The sequence below is a fragment of the Schistocerca gregaria genome, chromosome 2 (assembly GCF_023897955.1).
Source record: "Schistocerca gregaria isolate iqSchGreg1 chromosome 2, iqSchGreg1.2, whole genome shotgun sequence".
NCBI classification, from domain to species: domain Eukaryota; kingdom Metazoa; phylum Arthropoda; class Insecta; order Orthoptera; family Acrididae; genus Schistocerca; species Schistocerca gregaria.
In genome coordinates, this window is record NC_064921.1 from 426,880,130 (window position 1) to 426,902,650 (window position 22,521).

At 42.8% G+C, this 22,521-nt stretch overlaps 1 protein-coding gene across 1 annotated transcript in view; it reads right to left on the reverse strand.

Annotated features, from left to right (window-relative positions):
- Window positions 1–22,521, reverse strand: part of LOC126335813 (uncharacterized) — a 101,891-nt gene that overhangs the window by 42,681 nt on the left and 36,689 nt on the right. The gene's annotated exons all lie outside the window — the stretch shown is intronic.

Genomic DNA, 22,521 nt, shown 5'->3' on the forward strand with positions numbered 1-22,521 from the left:
AAGTCTGCCGCAACAACACGTAACTCTGTCGCAAGAACACCTAAGGGGCGAGTATGACGGATGAATCAGCAGTATAAGTGGATCGAATGCAGTCATTACAAACGAGTATGACGCCAGGACGTCACTCGTGCTTCCTTTAAATACGACAGCTTTGATAGCAACAAGGCACTCGCACTCACACCCACAGTTAGACTTGCAGTTAGATGCGTACTGGGTCGCTGCGTAGCGCTCAGCTCGGTAATCGACATCTTAATCTTTATTAAGTAGATGTTGCAGTAAGGGCGGCCCATCCAGCAGCAGGCGTGAGGGAACAGTACCAGCTCTGGTCCTCTCTGCTGCCGCTGTCCAACAACAACCCAGGATTAGCAGACATCGCTTCAGACTCGCCCGCCGCCAATGCTGACGACACCAGTGAGCCGTCGTCGAGATCGTGCGGGGCCTGGGCCCTGTGCATCGACCGTCACAACCGGGTGAGCCGACGACGCTGGGGGATTGCAGCCCGTTCCGCCCGTCTACTGCGGGCGAGCCACCAGGAGGAACAGGGAAGAAGACGGGGTGGGATAGAGTACACTCCGCGCCGGCCGCGGTGGTCTAGCGGTTCTAGGCGCTCAGTCCGGAACCGCTCGACTGCTACGGTCGCAGGTTCGAATCCTGCCTCGGGCATGGATGTGTGTGATGTTCTTAGGTTAGTTAGGCTTAAGTAGTTCTAAGTTCTAGGGGACTGATGACCTCAGATGTTAAGTCCCAAAGCGCTCAGAGCCATTTGAACCATTTTGAAGTACACTCCGCACTACGAGAACGCTTCTGGTGCCGACAGAGTCGGGACTCCAACCCAGAGCCTCCACACGCAGCTGCTTGCTGTCCGCCGCCGAGCCGGGCGCCGCCAGCCACGTGCGGCCGAAGCAAGGGCATTCCTCTGCTACTTTACAGCACGCTGCGCTGCGCTAGCGAGACTGGTGATGCCCGGATCTGGTGTCATCGCTACAAGTCAGCGAGGACTCGGGGAAGGTCGTTGATATCACCAAGCCACATTGTACGTGGCAGGAATAAAGTTGTTATGAATTAATAATGTTTCTTTGGCGCTTCTGACGCTTCTACAGCCATTTCCTAGCATCCTGACAACTGGAGAGGGACCACCGGACCGCCTACAGATTTGATGTCAGAAGTGTTCGAACCGCCCACTACAGCACTGGCCTGCAGATGTGGTGTCTGGAGTCGTCTACACCGCCTACAGATTTGGTGTTAGAAGTGGTCGCGCCCACTGCCAACAGTTCTTATAAATGCAAGCGAATATACAAGTACGTATTTCTGAATTACAGCTGGTTCTAACAAACAATGTTATTCCTTAAGTTTTAAAAGGAAGAATCATTGCGTTTATCAGACTTAAGCCATTCCCTATCGATTTCCGTAGGAGAGTGGACCACTATCACATATATGACCTTTGATTATGTGAAAGGGGTTGGGGGGTGTACTCGAGAGAAGTGGTGTTAGGATGAGATTGCTATATTATCCTACACACGAGCAAAACTATCTAACACGAGACCAGGACTTCTTAGTGCAAGTTGCCTGCTACCACACCTGTGGTGATGCTATGCTAACAGCAATAAGAGTGTTACATCTCCTGTGTCAACTGATCGTGGTGCTTCCTCCCTAGTAAAAAGTTGCTGCGTCTTTGTGTGCATTTTCCTGCAGCAGTGTGTGTGTGGTGCCTGAACGTATGTGTTTTCCTGCCGTAATAGATGCTTTTATTATACGAGATGTGTCGATGTTACACCAAGAAGATGACGTGCTAAAGATGCGAAATTTAACCGACAGGAAGAAGATGCTGTGATATGCAAATGATTCGCTTTTTAGAGCATTCACACAAGGTTGGTGCCGGTGGCGACACCTACAAAGTGCTGACATGAGGAAATTTTCCAACCGATTTCTCATACACAAACAGCAGTTGACCGGCGTTGCCTGGTGAAACGTTGTTGTGATGCCTCGTGTCAGGAGGAGGAATGCGTACCACCACGTTTCTGACTTTTTATAAAGGTCAGATTGTAGCCTATCGTGATTGCGTTTTATTGTATCGCGACATTGCTTCTCGCGTTGGTCGATATCCAATGAATGTTAGCTGAATATGGAGTCGGTGGGTTCAGGAGGGTAATACGGAACTGCGTGCTGGATCCCAACGGCCTTGTATCACTAGCAGTCGACATGACAGGCATCTTATTTGCATGGCTGTAACGGATCGTGCAGCCACGTCTCGATCCCTGAGTCAACAGATGGGGACGTTTGCAAGACAACAACCATGTACACGAACAGTTCGACGACGTTTGCAGCAGTATGGACTATCAGCTCGGAGACCATGGCTGCGGCTACTCTTGAGACTGAATCACAGATGGGAGCGCCTGCGATGGTGTACTCAACGACGAACCTGGGCGCACGAATGGCAAAACTTCATTTTTTCGGATGAATCCAGGTTCTGTTTACAGCATCACAATGATCGCATCCGTGTTTGGTGGCATCGCGGTGAACGCACATTGGAAGCGTGTATTCGTCATTGCCATACTGGCGTATCACCCGGCGTGATGGTATGGGGTGCCACTGGTTACATGTCTCGGTCACCTCTTGTTCGCATTGATGGCACTTCAAGCAGTGGACGCTACATTTCAGATGTGTTACGACCCGTGGCTCTACCCTTCATTCGATACCTGGGAAACCCTACATTTTAGCAGGATAATGTGCGACCGCATGTTGCAGGTCCTGTACGGGCCTTTCTGGATACAGAATATGTTCGACTGCTGCCCTGGCCAGCACATTCTCCAGATGTCTCACCAATTGAGAACGTCTGGTCAATGGTGGGCGAGCAACTGGCTCGCCACCATACGCCAGTCACTACTCTGGATGAACCGTGGTATTGTGTTGATGCTGCATAGGCAGCTGTACCTGTACATGCCATCCAAGTTGTGTTTGACTCAATGCCCAAGCGAGAGGTGGTTCTTCTGGATACTGATTTCACAGGATCTATACATCCAAATCGCATGAAAATGTAATCACATGCCAGTTCTACTATAATATATTTGTCCAATGAATACCAGTTTATCATCTGCATTTCTTCTTAGTGTAGCAACTTTAATGGCCAGTAGTGTAAATACAAATATTACAGCCAAATGCTCAGAATGCCATGGTGGCCAAGTTCGGTAGGAGGTCGCAGCTGTCGATTTAGACAAAAACCCACAGTCCGGATAGCCCTAATTTACCACAATTTTGTTTTGAGGATTGCTAGCTTCGTGCTCTATTGTATGTGTAGCTTTTGTCGGCGTCGATAATGCTGACAGTCCAGCCACTTGCTCACGGCTATGCATTGTACTGAAGACAAAGTGGAAGATTTGGACTGTTCTCCAGAGTATCGTTGTTGTTCCAGAGGAGTCCATTATTTCCAAAAATGCGTTTAACAGATTGCAAGAGAGAGTTGTTGTTGACATTAAATGTTTTTCATCGCAGAACGACAGGCCTATTGGAGGCATTAGGGACCTGCCCAATCTGTGTCAGGTCGCTGCTACAGGTATGCCCCCTGACTATTAGGGGCAGCTGCGTCACTGTACTGAAAACAAACAAGTTGCACTTCGGATGGCCATCCTTTCATCTCCTGTTGTTTGGTTAACTATGCCTGCATTTGTGTTAGCAAAGGACCATCGCTTCAACGCCACCAGCTTCTGTGAGGTTATGGCGGAAAGCCGTGTGTGGGCTGCAACCGTGCAGCGCTCAGCTGTAGCAATTGACAGTTTGAAAAAGCCTCTGTCCTCCCTGTAGGTCAATGGATGGAGGGAGGGAGGGGAGGAAAGAGGGGAGGTAGGAGGGCCTCGATTTTCAGCCGTTTGTGAGCGTCTGTTGAGGAGAATGCACTTTCAACTACATTTTTTCTGATCAGTTGTGGTAGCATGTATTGGCTTCGGTTACCTGGGCTGCAGGGCGATTTCTGAGTAGTCGTTTGTAGCGAACTCTAACATCAAAGAACAATACACACTGTCCTCAGCTGTATGCTTACAGTAACACACTTTTTCAACTCCCTGCCAAAAACAATAAAAAAAGTACTTTACACCTCTGCCCTTTTTCCCACCAGCTTGTAGATGAAGGGTAGAGTTTGAGTGTGTCTCGCTAGTTTCGAGTGGTGTTGTGAAATTTTTCCTAGTATCGTCTCTGGCCAGTGTGGCCCTACGGTTCTAGGGGCTTCAGTTTGGAACCGCGTTACCGCTACGGTTGCTGGTTCGAATCCTGCCTCGGGCATGGATGTGTGTGATGTCCTTAGGTTAGTTAGGTTTAAATAGTTCTACGTTCTAGGGGACTGATGACCACAGATGTTAAGACCATTAGTGTTCAGAGCCATTTGAACCATTTTTATGGTATCGTCAACTTTTAAACTTTATTGCGATTTTAGGCAGTCCTTGTGTAGCGCTACGCATATAATTCTGGAATTAGGCCCAATCTTTGTGATTAATTATGTAATTAGAACCGACCTTTATGTCTGTTTCCCAACCAAAATAAACAAAGTACACTAACCTAACCTTCCTGCCCTGCATCTGGAAAGTTTCTAAGTGTTGGGGGGAGCACTTGGACTTTCCATTCAGAAGGCTCAGGTTTCAGGTCCCAGAAAGGTCACAGTTATTTTTAATGTCTCACCTATTCTAAGCATTCAGAAGGACCAGGGTTCAGATCCCAGAAAGACCACAGTCATTTTTAATGTCCCACCTATTCTAAGCACCTCTGGTGGAATAATTGTGTTGGCGGGTGGGGGTATACCTGGTCTTTCTGTCTAGATGGACCAGGATTATAGTCCCAGAAAGGTCACTGCCAATTTTAATTTCCCGTTAATTCCCTGGTGTGGAGCGGAGGAGGGGTGTTGGGTGGGATGTTGGCACAGCCATGGGACGAATAAATTCCTACCTAAATTCGAATTTAGGTTCGAATTCTAGTTAAAATGCTAAATTCCCGCAAAAATTAGAAATTGCATGTGCAATCTGAGAAAAACACATGACATCGTCTGGGGGTTGGGGTTGGTGTGGTCGGGGGTGGGGATGGGTGTGATCAGGGGGTAACTAATTGATGAATTTAATTAATTTGCATATCAATTTGATATCAAAATTGCACCTGTACCGCCATCTCCCTAAAACTGACGATTTAAGTAAAATATGTTATTTATAATAGAAACTGGTACAGTCAAATATAAAATAGTTATGCTTGGCTGCAGCCTTTAGATGTTTTCACATTTTCTATGTTATAATTTAGACTCTGCTGTGCCATAGCAGCTATAATGTAATTGATACAGTGTTAAGCCATGAAGACAAAGACATAGATCCAGAAAATATTTATTAATCTAATATAAGCTGTTGTTGTGGTCTTCGGTCCAAAGAAGATTGATGCTGCTTTCCATGCTACTCTATTCTGTGGAAGCCTCTTCACTCCCAAAATCTGCTTACTATACTCATTTCTTGGTCTCCCTTTGCGATTCTTACACCCCACGTTTCCATCCAGAACTGTATTGGTGATCCCTTGATGCCTCAGAATGAGTCCTACCAAACAATGCCTTTAATCAGGTTGTACCACAAATTTCTCTTCTCTCCAATTCTATTCAGTACCTCCTCATGTGCCCACCTAATCTGCAGCATTATTCTGTAGCACCAGATTTTCAAAAGATTCAATTCTCTTCTTGTCTAAACTGTTTATTGCCCATGTTTCAGTTCCATATTCCGTACTGATACATTCAGAAAGGACTTCATGAAACTTAAATATATAGTCCATGTTAACAAATTTCTCTTCTTCACAAACGCTTTTCTTGCCATCAGCAGTCTACATTCTATATCCTCCCTGCTTTGACCATTGCCCGTTATTTTCCTTTCCAAATGGCAAAACTCGTTTAGTACTTGAAGTATCTCATTGTCCAATCTAATTCCCGCAGCATTATCTGATTTCATTCGACAACATTCCATTATCCTCCTTTTGCTTTTCTTGATGTTCGTCTTATATATCCTCCTTTTTAAGATATTTTTATCAAACCTCAAAGCCTATATTTATTCTCCATGGATTTTAATTCCTACTCCAAATTTTTCTTTTCTTTCCTTTACTGCTTGCTTAACGTAACAGATATACTCCGTTCTCAATAACTGCTTCACGTTCATACCCCTCAACTTTTACAACTGCCATCTCGTTTCTGTACAAATTGTAAACAGCCATTCGTTGCCTGTATTTTATCTCTGCCACCATTAGAATTTGAAATAAAGTATTACAGTAAACACTGTCAAGAGCTTCTCTAAGTCTAAAATTGCTATTAACGTAGCTTTGCCTTTCCTAACCTATCGTATACGAAAAGTCATAGGTTGAGTATTGCTTCACATGTTCTTGTATTTCTCTGGAATCCAAAGTAATCTTCCCCGAAGTCGGCTTCTACCAGTTTTTCCATTCGTCTGCGAATGATTCTTGTTAGTATTTTTCAACGCTGACTTATTAAATTGATAGTTCGGTAATTTTCACACCCGTCAGCACATGTTTTCTTTGAATTTGGGATTGTTATATTCTTTTTGAAGTCTGTTGATATTTCGCTTTTTTCATACATCTTGCACACTAGATGGAAGAGTTGTGTCATGTCTGACTTTCCCAAGACTATGTTGTCTATTCCAATGGGCTGTTTTGAGTTAAGTGTTTCACTGTTTTGTCAAATTCTTTATGCTGATTCATATCTTGCTTCTCCTCTTCCACTACGTCCTCATCCATTTCCTAATGTTGCCCTCAAGTACATCTCGCTTGTATAGATCCTCCATATACTCCTTCCACCTTTCTCCTCTCTATTCCTTGCTTAGGACATGTTTTCCATTTGAGCTCTTGACATTTATACAAGTGATTCTCTTTTCTCGAAAGGTCTCTTTAATTTTCGTTGGCATTATCTATCTGACCCCTAGTGATATATGCTTCTACATCCTTACATCTGTCTTCTAGCCATTCCTGCTTAGCTATTTTGCACTTCTACATCTACATCTACATCTACATTTATACTCCGCAAGCCACCCAACGGTGTGTGGCGGAGGGCACTTTACGTGTCACTTTCTGTTGATCCCACTTTTTAGACATTTATATTTCCTTTCACCTGCTTCATTTATTGCACTTTCTTATTTTCTACTTTCATCGCTTAAATTCAATATATCTTGTGTTACCCCAGGATTTCGTCTTTATACCTACTTGATCCTCTGCTGACTTCCCTATTTCATCTCTCAAAGCTACCCATTCTTCTTCTACTGTATTCCTTCCCTCTGCTCTAGTCAATCATTCCCTAATGCTCCCTGTGAAACTCATTACAACCTCTGGTTCTTTCGGTTTATCCTGGTCCCATCTCCTTAAATTCCTGCCTTTTTGCTGTTTCTTCTGTTTTGACCTGCAGTTCATAACCAATAAATTGTGTCTAGAGTCCACATCTTCCCCTGAGAATGTCTTACAATTTAAAATCTGCTTCCTGAATCTCTGTCTAACTGTTACATAGTCGATCTGAAACCTTCCGGTGTCTCCCGGTCTGTTTCCACGTATGCAACCCTCTCTCATGTTTCTTAAACCAAGTGTTAGCTATGATTCAATTATGCACTGAGCAAAATTCGATCAGGCGGCTGCCTCTGTCGCTCTTTTTCCCCCAGTGCATATTCACCTTCTACCTTTCCTTCTCTCCCTTTTCCTGCTATCGAACTCCAGTCTCCCATGACTATTAAATTTTTGGCTCCTTTCACTATCTGAACAATTTCTTGTATCTCATCATTTTCGTCCTCATCTACGGAGCACATAATCTTCAAGTACTGTTGGGGGTGTGAACTTCGTCTTACATTTGCTACAATAAAGCGTTCACTGTGCTGTTCATAGTTATCAGGGTTCCTATTTTTTTTTACTGATTTTAAATCTACTCCTGCGTTACGCCTGTTTCATTTTTTATTCACCTAACCAGAAGTCCAAATTCTCCTGTCACCGAATTTCATTAATTCCTATCCATTTTCCTTTTTAAATTTTCTAACTTACCTGCCCAATTAAGGGATCTGAGATTCCACACGGCTATTTGTATCATTGAGGCACGCAAGCCTCCCCACCAACGGCAAGGTCCATGGTTCATGGGAGTGGGGGGGGGGGGGGGAGGGGAGGGGAGAGGTGGAGGATTTGGTAGAATTAAAATCCTAAATTCTCGATCTTATTAACTGTAACTAAGAGAGCTCTACGCCCAAGACAGAGCCAGAACATGGACCAATGAATTGCAAGACTGCCATCTACATCATACTCTGATTCCCGCATAGTAAAATGCAGTTCAGCAGTTCATACTACAAAACGAGCAGCAAATACATTTATATCCTAATAAATTCAACAAAGGGGAACAGTGCGCCTATAACGATAAAAGTAAAAATTATCACATCACACAGTATCTTATTGAAGTGAGGTGCTGCCTCCACGTTTGAAAAAGTGAAATACGCCACGCTGAACCTTATGACTGCGGAGGATTATCGAACAAAATTTTTAAACATGTGGAACATGTAAAACGTGGAAAGTAGAAAAATAGGAGAGAGCAATAGAAGGGCGCTACGTCAGGTGTTTTATTACTAAAAGCGCATGTTATAACATAATATTTGCCACAAATGGTTTGTAGTACATCTTGTTCCTCACTGTCAATTGCAGCATATGTAATGTCCCTCCACCAGCACTTCGCTGTTCACGCCATCAACTACGCGAGAATCATCTTCGCGATTTTCTCCTTTCTTCTATGATAGTCACCAAAAGAGTAAGCGTAGCTATTTGGCACGGGTCCATGTTCTTAAACAAAGTGATTGGCATCCAGATGCAGCCAACTACCGCTCGAGGGCGCTGCAGTAGCAAATTACAATAGGAGCACGTTCTGTGATATGTAGCAATTCGTTTCACGGCGTGCAGAAACCACGATGGATGTCTTGTCTGACATGCTTCGTAATGACAAACACATCTCTTGTTAGGAAGGATTTAGGCACAATTACGTTAAATTGCATCTTATACCACTCTAACTACAGTCTTGAGATAGCTGTATACCATTTTGTAGCGCACAACATCAATTAGATGTAGTATCACCACCAACAAGGTACACAAAACTTCGTTATGCACTATTTCTTAGCATCAAAGGCAACTATTGTTTTGACATTTTACGTTTGTGTTATCTATGGTCTTGGACACTGAGACGACAAAACTCGTAAGACAGCGATATGCACATATACAGATGGGGTAGCATCATTTACACAAGGTACGAAAGGGCAATACATTGGACGAGCTTTCAGTTGTACTCTGGTGATTCATATGAAAAAGTTTCCGGCGTGATTATGGCTGAACGATGGGTTAACAGACTATGAATGCAGAATAGCAGTTGGAGCTAGACGCATGGGACATTCCTTTACGGAAACTGTTAGTAGTTTTCTGAGATCCATAGTGTCAAGAGCGTTCTGATAATGCGAAATTTCAGGCATTGTGTCTTACACGGACAACGCAGTGACTGACAGCATTCACTCTACGATCGAGAGCAGCGGCGTTAACGTAGAGCTGTCAGTGCTAGCAGACAAGCATCATTGCGTGAAATAACAGCAGAAATCGACGAACGTATCTGTTACGGCAGTGTGGCGAAATCTGGCGTTAATGGGCTATGACAGCAGTCGAACGACTCGAGTGTCTTTGCTAAGAGCACCTTAGTGTAACTGCGCCTGTTGAATTACATCCATAGAAAATTATAAGTTTTATAGTTCCCAGGTGACGTGACAGCGAGTGTAACAGGGCTTCAGTTAGCAATCTAATGACTGGGACGAGTAGCATAGAGACGGTTGCGCCCTTACACGCCGAAGTGAGGCGGTGCTCCATATTTTTATACAAAAATACTTATAGTGCATTCAGGTTTACGCTTTCAAGTAACTCAAATGAAACGCTCCGTGTGTCTTCATTCAAATCATAAAATGCTCAAATGTGTGTGAATTCCTAAGGGACCAAACTGCTGAAGTCATCGGTCCCTAGACTTACACACTACTTAAACTAACTTAAACTAATTTATACTCAGGACAACACAGACACCCATGCCCGAGGGAGGACTCGAACCTCCGGCGAGAGGGGCCGCCCAATCCGTGACACGGCGTCCTAAACCGCGCGGCCACTCCGCGTGGCTTCAAATCATATATTCTCGTCACTTTAACTTGGTTGATGTAATGGAACACAAACAATGACGTATTATGCCAACAATATGTATAGCTAACGGACATATTTAGACCCATAATACCTTCAGCTGATTCAACAAGTAGCACGATACCCAACTAAAAAAAAAAAAAAAAAAAAAATGCGCACTCGAGCGCTAGATACTAACTAACTAACTTACGCCCTCTTTCGTATTCACCGTTTACATTATGTCGTAAAATGTATCTGAATCAGTTAGGAAAGGGTTAGTGCAAAATACTGACCTGCAGCTGTGAGTGTGTCGCCTCAGTAGACAAGAGCTTAGCCTAGAAACTGCGTGGACGGGCTTCGCGGGCGGCGCGCGGCGTTGCTAAGGAGTCTGCCCGTCTGCCAAGACCAAATCAGGTTTTTGAGGCGCTATCCAGGGAAGACCTTTTTTAGTAGCAACGTAACAGACGGTCTTATCTCCGTATTACGTATGTGACTTCAGGACCTTCTACCATCTGAATGCGAGGGTGTTATTGTCTGGCTCACTGACGTCACTGTGTTGACAAGAGATCCGCAAACACTCTTGTGAGTGTGATATGAACAGGCTGGAGTGCATGTACTCTAAAACAATGGATATCATCCACGGTGCGGTAACAGATGATTTCGTCATCTCTACATGTAGAATAATGTAATTACGCTGAGTCAGTGCTGCATTTATCTTCGTTTAAAACACCATTAACAGGTTAAAGAATCAATAACAACTGCTCTTAGTAGTGATGTGTAGGATGAGTTACAACAAGACGAAACTAAAATCACATGGTCATAACTCTGGGTTCTTTAATTGCTCTCGAAGACGGCTCATCGAATTACAACAGATGAAATATTAGTTCACTTTATTACGTGCACAAATAACAAGATTTACTTAACACTGTACTATCAGTTGCCACAGGAGTGCTTGATAATTTACAGATGCCACTGACTATTTAAGAATCACTTGACGCACTAATTAACAAACTGTTCTCTTGATGTACAATGTTCAACATTTACCAAAGTAAATTTCCCTCTGAGACACGGATAACTCTTTAGTTCCACTTGATGAAATTATCTACTTTAGTTATGGTCACGAACTGGGGCAGAGCGCCTCTGTGCTCGGTTCTGTATTGACGTCGATGCAGGGCGCCGCTATGCTGAGAGACAGGGTGTGTCTTCTTCAGCCTTTCCCATTCGTCGTTGAGGACTGCAGCAAGGTATCGCTAATTTCTGAATTATCGACGTGCTTTGCCGACTCTGGTGCTGTGTGGTGCCTTGAACTTTCGAGGACACGATATTGTGCATCATGATTGATAGCGAAAATTGACATAGATCCAAGAGTACGATAATAGAAGCCATAACATTCCAACGAACATGAACGTGCAAACTAGCCGTTTGGGAAATATTTGTCAATGTGTGGACGCCAGTCGTAAGTGACTGAAACATGAAATGTTATCCTAGTTAGTAAAATTTGTTCGAAGTGAAGTTTTTCTGCTGTCTCTATAGAGATGCCTCACATTTTTTTCTTTAACTTTTACTAAAATTTGAAATTATCACTAACTGATAATGTTGTAATACCATGACATGATCTCGAGGTGCCTGTTTTCGTGAAACCTATTGAGTAGAACTGTAGACAGCAAGAAAACCTTTTTGTCATTCTTTTATGTTTTCTCCTTTTTTTAACATAAGAATAGCAATATGAAATAGAAGGAAAGCATTTCGTAGTTCTGACCTCTGTTTTTTCCACAATTCCATTCTTGCGATCAGATGTTGCAAAGTTTACTGCATAGCTCCTAGTGCTGTCGAGGAACAAATGGCAGCATCGTCAACAGGTCTTCCTGTTTTGCAACTGTTAAACTTTGCTGATCTTTCAGATGAAGTACCGCATGGCATACATCAGCCACAGTCTTTCCTCTCTCAAATACATTGACATTTTCCATTCTTCTCTTTCAGAATAAGAATTTTAATAGCTATTTCAGTTGGATGACTATGAGACGCTTTGATGATTTTTCATTCAGAGGCTTAACACGTTTGCATTGGCAATAATATTTCACCAGTATCTTTAAAATCAAATAAATGAGTTTTGTGCACTATAATTACATGGAATAAGTTCAAATCGTTACCTGAATAAACAGTAATGTGTAAATCATGCGCAACAAAAGCGTTGCTTGTCTTTTTCATGTCTCTGTAACTGTAAAATACATATCGATGTGCTCACTCACACAAACTATCCCAGACTAAATGGAAGAAGGCCGGCCGCTGTGGCCGTGCGGTTCTAGGCGCTGTAGTCCGGAACCGCGTTACCGCTACGTTCGCAGGTTCGAATCTTGCCTCGGGCATGGATATGTGTGATGTCCTTAGGTTAGTTAGGTTTAGGTAGTTCTAAGTTCTAGGGGACTGATGGCCACAGATGTTACGTCCCATAGTGCTCAGAGACACTAATTGGAGGAAACCATAACATATGTCAGTCGTAACGACAGAGGGGAACATTACTTGGCACGTAAATGACGCTCCATCTAGTTTGAAATATTTTCTCCCGTGGTCAGATTAATTCCTACTCTGAATTTATCAGCTGTGTTAGTGACGAACACAACAAAAATACTTCGGCCGACTCAGAGAGAACTTATGACATCAAATGCTATATGACAACGTAGTTTACTGTTGGACACAACACACTATTACAGTAAATGGCAGTCTACAAGCGTGCGTGACACTTTCATTGCTACTGACCTACCAGCCAGTACTGCGCCTTTGAAAGTCAGTGGCACTTCCCCAACCTGTCAAACTCACCCGAACTTACTTCCAGCGCAGTTATCAGTACATCGCCCTCCAACATGGGGATTCTGCCTAATTAAGTTTTCAACCCAAAAAAGGGAATTTCAATACATCTATTAGTAAAGAGATTCTAATGAAAGCTGTCTGTATTGTGGAGTCCCAGTCTTCTCAAATAAGTCGTTGTACATTCGTTACTATATCTAAACCAGATCGTTGATGGACTTGTGATAATTCATAGAATCTGTTCAAATGCGACTGTGCCGATACCAGTGGCACAAAACCAAACACGAATTCTTCACACCACGGCTAATCTAACTTGGTAGAATCTGATTAATGCTCTTTGCCACGCAGGACTTATCATACCCCGCCAGGACAATTTAGAAAAACCAGTAATAATGAAATATATGTTCTCCAAGAACACAGATATCCACTGAACAACAGGTCGCGACCGGAAAGTCATCAGCGACAACAATACTTGAATAGATAACTGCCTGACAGTGTGTCACAGCCTACCCACTTTCATAATCGAGAGTGATGCGCCACACATGATATAAGTCTCGCTCATTAACTTCAAAATGGTTCAAATGGCTCTCAGCTCTATGGGACTTAATTTCTTAGGTCATCAGTCCCCTAGAACTTAGAACTACTTACACCTAACTAACCTAAGGACATCACCCACATCCATGCCCGAGGCAGGATTCGAACCTGCGACCGTAACAGTCGCGCGGTTACATACTGTAGCGCCTAGAACCGCTCGGCCATCCCAGCCGGCCGCTCATTAACTTCCTGCGTCTAAGTCTCCGCAGTTTGTCACCAGCGCAGGTATAGTTAAATCACATTCATAAAGTTCACTTCTTGTGTGATTTGACTTAGTCAACGTTATTTATTTCGTATGAGCATTAGCAAAGCTTATTGCGCACGCAAGACGAAGCTACACTTGCCGAACATCCATGTGTTTCAATCACCGAGCCGCGTCTCTACACACAATGGAGTGTCGTCCTACTACTTCTTGGCACTGACGTCTGGCCGGAGTGGCCGAGCGGTTCTAGGTGCTACAGTCTGGAACCGCGCGACCGCTACAGTCACAGGTTCGAATCCTGCCTCGGGCATGGATGTGTGTGACAGCCTTAGGTTAGTTAGGTTTAAGTAGTTCTAAGTTCTAGGCAACTCATGACCTCAGAAGTTAAGTCCCATAGCGCTCAGATCCATTTGAACCATTTGAACTGACGTTTGACCCTATAGCTTACTTAATACACTACTGGACATTAAAATTGCTACACCACGTAGATGACGTGCTAAAGATGCGAAGTTTAAGCGACAGAAAGAAGAGGATGTGATACGCAAATGATTAGCTTTTCAGAGCATTCACACAAGGTTGGCACAGGTGGCGACACCTACAACGTGCAGACATGATGAAAGTTTCCAACCGATTTCTCATACACAAACAGCAGTTGACCCGCTTTGCCTGGTGAAACGTTGTTGTGATGCCTCATGTAAGGAGGAGAAATGCATACCATCACGTTTCCGACTTTCATAAAGGTTTGATTGTAGCCTATCGCGATTGCGTTTTATCGTATCGCGACATTGCTGCCCGCGTTGGTCGAGATCCAATAACTGTTAACAGAATATGGAATCGGTGGGTTCAGGAGGGTAATACAAAACGCCGTGCTGGATCCCAACGGCCTCGTATCACTAGCAGTCGAGATGACAGGCATCTCATCCTCATGGCTGTAACGGATCGTGCAGCCACATTTCGATCCCTGAGTCAACAGATGGGGACGTTTGCAAGACATCAACCATCTGCACGAACAGTTAGACGACGTTTGCAGCAGCAGGGACTATCAGCTCGGAGACCATGGCTGCCGTTACCCTTGACGCTGCATCACAGACAGAACGCGTTGCGATGGTGTACTCAACGACGAATCTGGGTGCACGAATGGCAGAACGTCAGTTTTTTGGATTAATCCAGGTTCTGTTTACAGCATCATGATGGTCGCATCCGTGTTTGGCGACATCGCGCTGAACGCACATTGGAAGCGTGTATTCGTCATCGCCATACTGGCGTATCACCCGGCGTGATGGTATGGGGTGCCATTGATTGCACGTCTCGGTCACCTCTTGTTCGCAACGACGGCACTTTGAACAGAGGACCTTACATTTCAGATGTGTTACGACCCGTGGCTTTACTCTTCATTCGATCCCCGCGAGATCCTACATTTCGCCAGGATAATGCACGACCGCATTTTGCAGCTCCTGTACGGGCCTTTCTGGATACTGAAAATGTTCGACTGCTGCCCTGGGCAGCAAATTCTCCAGATCTTTCACCAATTGAAAACGTCTGGTCAATGGTGGCCGAGAAACTGGCTCGTCACAATACGCCAGTCACTACTCTTGATGAACTATGGTTTCGTGTAGAAGCTGCATGGGCAGCTGTACCTGTGCATGCCATCCAAGCTGTTTGACTCAATGCCCAGGCTTATGAAGGCCGTTATTACGGCCAGCGGTGGTTGTTATGGGTGCTGATTTTTCAGGATCTATGTACCCAAAATGCGTGAAAATGTAATCACATTTCAGTTTTAGTACAATATATATTTGTCCAATGAATACCCGTTTATCATGTGCATTTCTTCTTGGTGTAGCAATTTTAGTGACCAGTAGTGTATTAACTCTGTTTGCAATCATATCATTCTCTACGAATGACTGACATAGTGACAAACTCTAAACGTTACTTAAACTAATGCTGCTAGTTCTCTACTACCCACAATGATAAAATTAAAGGTAGGCTATTTCTCAATTGGGCTGGATCCGCTTATGTATACAAAGTGAAGAGCTATATGCCCCTGTAAACCATGTCTTAAGGTGTATTATGGCTCATTTTGCAGTATAGCTCCTCCTGTTCCTACACTTTCCAGGTTATTCTGGCTTAGCCCAACATACTGAATCACAATAATGGCAACCGCTGGTTACGCCTGCGCCTGATCGCAATATCTTGCCTCCTTGCGCTCCAGCCGCTACGAAGTAAATTCCGACAGGCTCACTGCATTAAATCTTAAATATCTCAGCTGTATATAAATCAATCGGTTTTCTATTTTCATCGTTCTTACTCTAATAAAATACTATAAGAACTAACATGTTTTCCAACTAATTACTTCTCTTGATTATTATGCTTTAATTGGTTCAAATGGCTCTGAGCACTATGCGACTTAACATATGTGGTCATTAGTCGCCTAGAACTTAGAACTAATTAAACCTAACTAACCTAAGGACATCACACACATCCATGCCCGAGGCAGGATTCGAACCTGCGACCGTAGCAGTCGCGCGGTTCCGGACTGAGCGCCTAGAACCGCGAGACCACAGCGGCCGGCTGCTTTAATTGTTAAATTCGTTTAATTATCAACTTCACTTTGTGGAGTGTTATGAAAACACAGTCTCGCGTGTCAAAGACGGCATTTAGAACGCTCCACATTTTTTCTCTTCATTTGCACGAATGTGGACCATATTTTATAATGAAGTGAGTGTTTGCTCATAAACACACATTTGCTTTTAAGTTGCAAATGGTTCATTTGAAGATTGGTCTTCAACGGACCATTCTGTTATAATATTGTCTTACCTTTTTCGTTATAAATTATGATACACTCTATACAATGAGAAGATTCTCTTTTCTATGAAGGTACACAATGGATCGAATGTAGCAGTGGCATTTAATTACTCAACTACTTTAAAATAAATTTGGTTTTATGAACATGTTAGGTGGTTTCGTTGGCTTTGTTAAAAGCCAACTTAACTACTAGTTGTAACGTTGTTGCTTTAATTTGTTACGAAAGCGGTGCTGATAGACAATAAAAGCGGGTTAAAAGCTGTGAGCTGTCTGGGGAAGTTAACATTGCATTACTGCGCAACTGTTTCACCAGGTATCTAGTGTAGCTTACCAAATTCCCAACCAGACTAACGTTAATTATAATCTTTTAATCGTCACACTACAACTTGTGATACATGTATATGTAAAAGAGAATTTAAATAAAAACAAATAAATCAGTTTATGTTTGGAAATTTATTTTAACATTGATCATTGAAATTTCAGCATATTAAACTTGATTCATTACTAAACTGGTGCATTATTTAGGAGTGTGAAAATGTGTGTTTGTAATATAACACAGGGTTACCCGTGGTCTAGGGGTAGCCGGCACGGTAGCTCAGCGTGTTCGGTCAGAGGGTTACGTGCCCTTTGTAATAAAAAAACTGAGTCAATCGATCAACAACGAACATAAATGGATGTCGTACGACGTCCGCCCCGAGCAGATGCAACGAACACATGCGAACAAAATGATATTAAAAAAAAAGGGGTAGCGTCTTTGATTCATAATCAAAACATCGTCGGTCCCGGGTTCGATCCCCACTACTCCCTAAATTTTGATAAATAATCAGCATTGGCGGCCGATGACTTTCGGTATAAGAAGTCAACCTCATTCTGCCAACGGCCTTGTCAAAGAGGGCGGAGGAGCGGATAGACGTTCAGGGCACTCTCTAGTCCTAGGGGTGGTAAATTGCCCCTAAAGGCGGAAGAATCAGCAATGATCAACGACATGAGGATGCAGAAGGCAATGGAAACCACTGCATTAAAGACACGTAACGTGTATCCACAGGACATGTGGCCTGTAGTTGAAGAAGTGTCATGATGATCTCTCCATTGGCAAAAGATTCCGGAATAGTCCCCAATTCGGATCTCCGGGAGGGGACTGCCAAGGGGGAGGTTACCATGAGAAAAAGATTGAATAATCAGCGAAAGGATAACGTTCTACGAATCGGGGCGTGGAATGTCAGAAGCTTGAAGGTGGTAGGGAAACTGGAAAATCTGAAAAGGGGAATGCAAAGGCCCAATCTAGATATAGTAGGGGTCAGTGAAGTGAAGTGGAAGGAAGACAAGGATTTCTGGTCAGATGAGTATCGGGTAATATCAACAGCAGCAGAAAATGGTATAACAGGTGTAGAATTCGTTATGAATAGGAAGGTAGGGCAGAGGGTGTGTTACTGTGAACAGTTCAGTGACCGGGTTATTCTAACCAGAATCGACAGCAGACTAACACCGACAACGATAGTTCAGGTATACATGCCGACGTCGCAAGCTGAAGATGAACAGACAGAGAAATGTATGAGGATATTGAAAGGATAATGCAGTATGTAAAGGGGGGCGAAAATCTAATAGTCATTGGGCGACTGGAATGCAGTTGTAGGGTAAGGAGTAGAAGAAAAGGTTACAGGAGAATATGGGCTTGGGACAAGGAATGAAAGAGGAGAAAGACTAATTGAGTTCTGTAACAAGTTCCAGCTAGTAATAGCGAATACCCTGTTCAAGAATCACAAGACGAGGAGGTATACTTGCAAAAGCCGGGAGATACGGGAAGATTTCAATTATATTACATCATGGTCAGACAGAGGTTCCGAAATCAGATATTGGATTGTAAGGCGTACCCAGGAGGAGATATAGACTCAGATCACAATATAGTAGTGATGAAGAGTAGGCTGAAGTTCAAGACATTAGTCAGGAAGAATCAATATGCAAAGAAGTGGGATACGGAAGTTCTAAGGAATGACGAGATACGTTTGAAGTTCTCTAACTCTGTAGATACAGCAATAAGGTATAGCGCAGTAGGCAGTACAGTTGAAAAGGAATGGACATCTCTAAAAAGGGCCATCACAGAAGTTGGGAAGGAAAACATAGGTACAAAGAAGGTAGCTGCGAAGAAACCATGGGTAACAGAATAAATACTTCAGTTGATTAATGAAAGGAGGAAGTACAAACATGTTCCGGGAAAATCAGGAATACAGAAATACAAGTCGCTGAGGAATGAAATAAACAGGAAGTACAGGGAAGCTAAGACGAAATGGCTGCAGGAAAAATGTGAAGACATCGAAAAAGATATGATTGTCGGAAGGACAGACTCAGCATACAAGAAAATCAAAACATTCCATCAGAATTTCTAAAATCATTAGGGGAAGTGGCAACAAAACGACTATTCACGTTGGTGTGTAGAATATATGAGTCTCGCGACGTACCATCTGACTTTCGGAAAAGCATCATCCACACAATTCCGAAGACGGCAAGAGCTGACAATTGCGAGAATTATCGAACAATCAGCTTAACAGCCCATGCATCGAAGCTGCTTACAAGAATAATATACAGAAGAATGGAAAAGAAATTTCAGAATGCTTTAGGAAAACTAAAGGCACGAGAGAGGCAATTCTGACGTTACGGCTAACAATGGAAGCAAGGCTAAAGAAAAATCAAGACACGTTCATAGGATTTGTCGACCTGGAAAAAGCGTTCGACAATATAAAATGGTGCAAGCTGTTCGAGATACTGAAAAAAGTAGGGGTAAGCTATAGGGAGAGACGGGTCATATACAATATGTACAACAACCAAGAGGGAATAATAAGAGTGGACGATCAAGAACGAAGTGCTCGTATTAAGAAGGGTGTAAGACAAGGCTGTAGCCTTTCGCCCCTACTCTTCAATCTGTACATCGAGGAAGCAATAATGGAAATAAAAGAAAGGTTCAGGAGTGGAATTAAAATACAGGGTGAAAGGATATCAATGATACAATTCGCTAATGACATTGCTATCCTGAGTGAAAGTGAAGAAGTATTAAATGATCCGCTGAACGGAATGAACAGTCTAATGAGGGCACAGTATGGTTTGAGAGTAAATCGGAGAAAGACGAAGGTAATGAGAAGTAGTAGAAATGAGAACAGCGAGAAACTTAACATCAGGATTGATAGTCACGAAGTCAATGAAGTTAAGGAATTCTGCTACCTAGCCAGTAAAATAACCAATGACGGACGGAGCAAGGAAGACATCAAAAGCAGACTCGCTGTGGCAAGAAAGGCATTTCTCTCCAAGAGAAGTTTACTAATATCAAATACCGGCCTTAATTTGAGGAAGAAATTTCGGAGGATGTACGTCTGGAGTACATCATTGTATGGTAGTGAAACATGGACTGTGGGAAAACCAGAACAGAAGAGAATCGAAGCATTTGAGATGTGGTGCTATAGACGAATGTTGAAAATTAGGTGGACTGATAAGGTAAAGAATGAGCTGGTTCTACGCAGAATCTGAGAGGAAAGGAATATATGGAAAACACTGATAAGGAGAAGGGACAGGATGATAGGACATCTGCTAAGACATGAGGGAATGACTTCCATGGTACTAGAGGGAGCTGTAGAGGGCAAAAACTGTAGAGGAAGACAGAGATTGGAATACGTCAAGCAAATAATTGAGGACGTAGGTTGCAAGTGCTACTCTGAGATGAAGAGGTTAGCACAGGAAAGGAATTCGCGGCGGGCCGCATCAAACCAGTCAGTAGACTGATGACAAAAAAAAAATAAAAAATAAAAAAAATAAAAAAAGAAAAAAATAAAAAAAGAAAAAAAAGAAAAAACCTCTTACAGAACACATCAAATATGCACCCAAGATTCGGAGGCTGCATACAACATTGCATTCACAAAATAACACACGAAGAACGTTGAAACATATGCAAGAGGAAATTAACCACAACCAACCGATTCAATTTTCACCCAAATAAGTTACGTTCGTAGCGCAATCCTGTCCGTCATGTAATTACCACACACTGGTATACTAAATTCATACTAACTCCCAGTGAAATCTTCCCAAAAAGAATAGCTGAGTTCTACTTTGATGATTACACCACATGCTTCACGTGGTCAACTTGGTTTACACAAAGAGTGTACTCCACAATAATTTTGATAATCAAAATAATTTCGATCGAAAAGCAATTTACAAAAGAAAAACCTCGAAGTGGTTACTATCGTATTACTATTAACCTGATGGGTCAAACAATTGTGTAAGCACGTGGTACTGGTCTCACAAAGTACACCCCACGTAGGTTGAACATAAAGAAAAGTTGCTATATTGAAAAATATTGTCAAGACGAGACGTTATAACCTCACGCACATTCGCATTTAAGATTTATGATCTTAGAGTTACTGATCAACACGTGGTTCCACTTTACTCACAAAGTAGTGACAAATCAACTACTGGAAGATATTCTGGACTTCTCACTCGAAATACACTGCGTTGCAATTTAAGATAACATTAGATATTTTAGAGCTAAACCAGAAATAAAGGTGATTAAATTTTCAGTTAGGCTGAACTTAAGAAATCCATTGTCCTGCGGACTTAGCAGACACGCGCTTAGTCGGAGATCTTACCACTTCAGACGCTCGCCGCGGACAGACTGCCTCGCTGGGCTCCCACCGAGCGTGCTTCACAAATACAAACGGAAGTGAGCAGAGAGGCAGCTCCCTATACCAACATGACAAGGGACGGACAGGACCATACTAAGAATAGAAACCTCTTAACTTCTAGAAGGCATAGCTACCTGTTCCGACGTTGTTCCCACTGTTCTCTAGCAGACAGGCTTGTCTGCTACCATCAAGCATGCAACTAGAAATACATTTGCTGATTCATTCTTTCACACAGAAGGAAAGGGGGATGACAGTATCTTATTATATACAGTATATAAAAGAAAGCGGATGTAGGTTCCACATGAGACTGTGTGACATGAATTACATATAAACTGTGTTTTAAAGTGTAGTAGTGTGACAGATCGTTCTTGTTTATGTGTGAAAGTAACACGTTTCACTGCTCAGTCTCCTCCCAGATAGTCAGAAACGCCACAGTAAATTTAGAAGAGGAATTTATGCCGTAAATGACAACAGATTTCAGAAATTAACATGAAAGGAATCCAACAGAGACATTTCATAGTGAGCAGTTCAAAGACAGAGGTTAAGAAATGCTCAAAGAAAGTGACAAAGTTATCTTCCATCTCTCTAGTTACAATATGTAGCAGTATAAAAGTAGTATTTACGGAACTTATACATTACGTATATTCACCAAGACTGTTCAGCAAGTGTTCCATTTCAATAAACAATTTAAAAAGCCAGTAAAGAGAATGTTAACATTCTTTGCCTTAGCAGCTTGTCTTGGCAGCTGTCCAGAATTTCGAAGACAGGGTAGTCGCAAGCGGATGCATAAGTTCGGTAGGGAAGCTGGAATACACGAGTGGCTAATGTTGTGCAACAAATCTAAATTAGTAGATGACTTACTAAACTGTTGTCGCTTCACGACTTTTCTCTGTTTTTGTGTCATTTTTCAGTGGTATGTCCCACTCGTTACTGAGCAGAACTTAACGACATAGGATTTAATACAGCAAGATGATGACTGATTATACCACAAACAGAGATTGTCGTGCCAGCAGTGGACGTGGAAAGCTGTTAGGAAAATTACAGTGTGAACACCTGTATTGTGGTTTGAGCGGTCCTGTAGTTACAATACAGAGAAAGAAATTCTCAGCAATTTGCACAGACATTCCGAGGGAGGCAAACGATCACTCGAGAACTCCTGAGAATGCCTGTCAACGTGACAGGTAATTCCGATGAACATAAAGCACTTAAGAGAATGATTATTGAGCTACGATGTCACTGCCGAGTTTAAAAAACTTTGATGGCCGTTCCTTTAGAAATATTGAA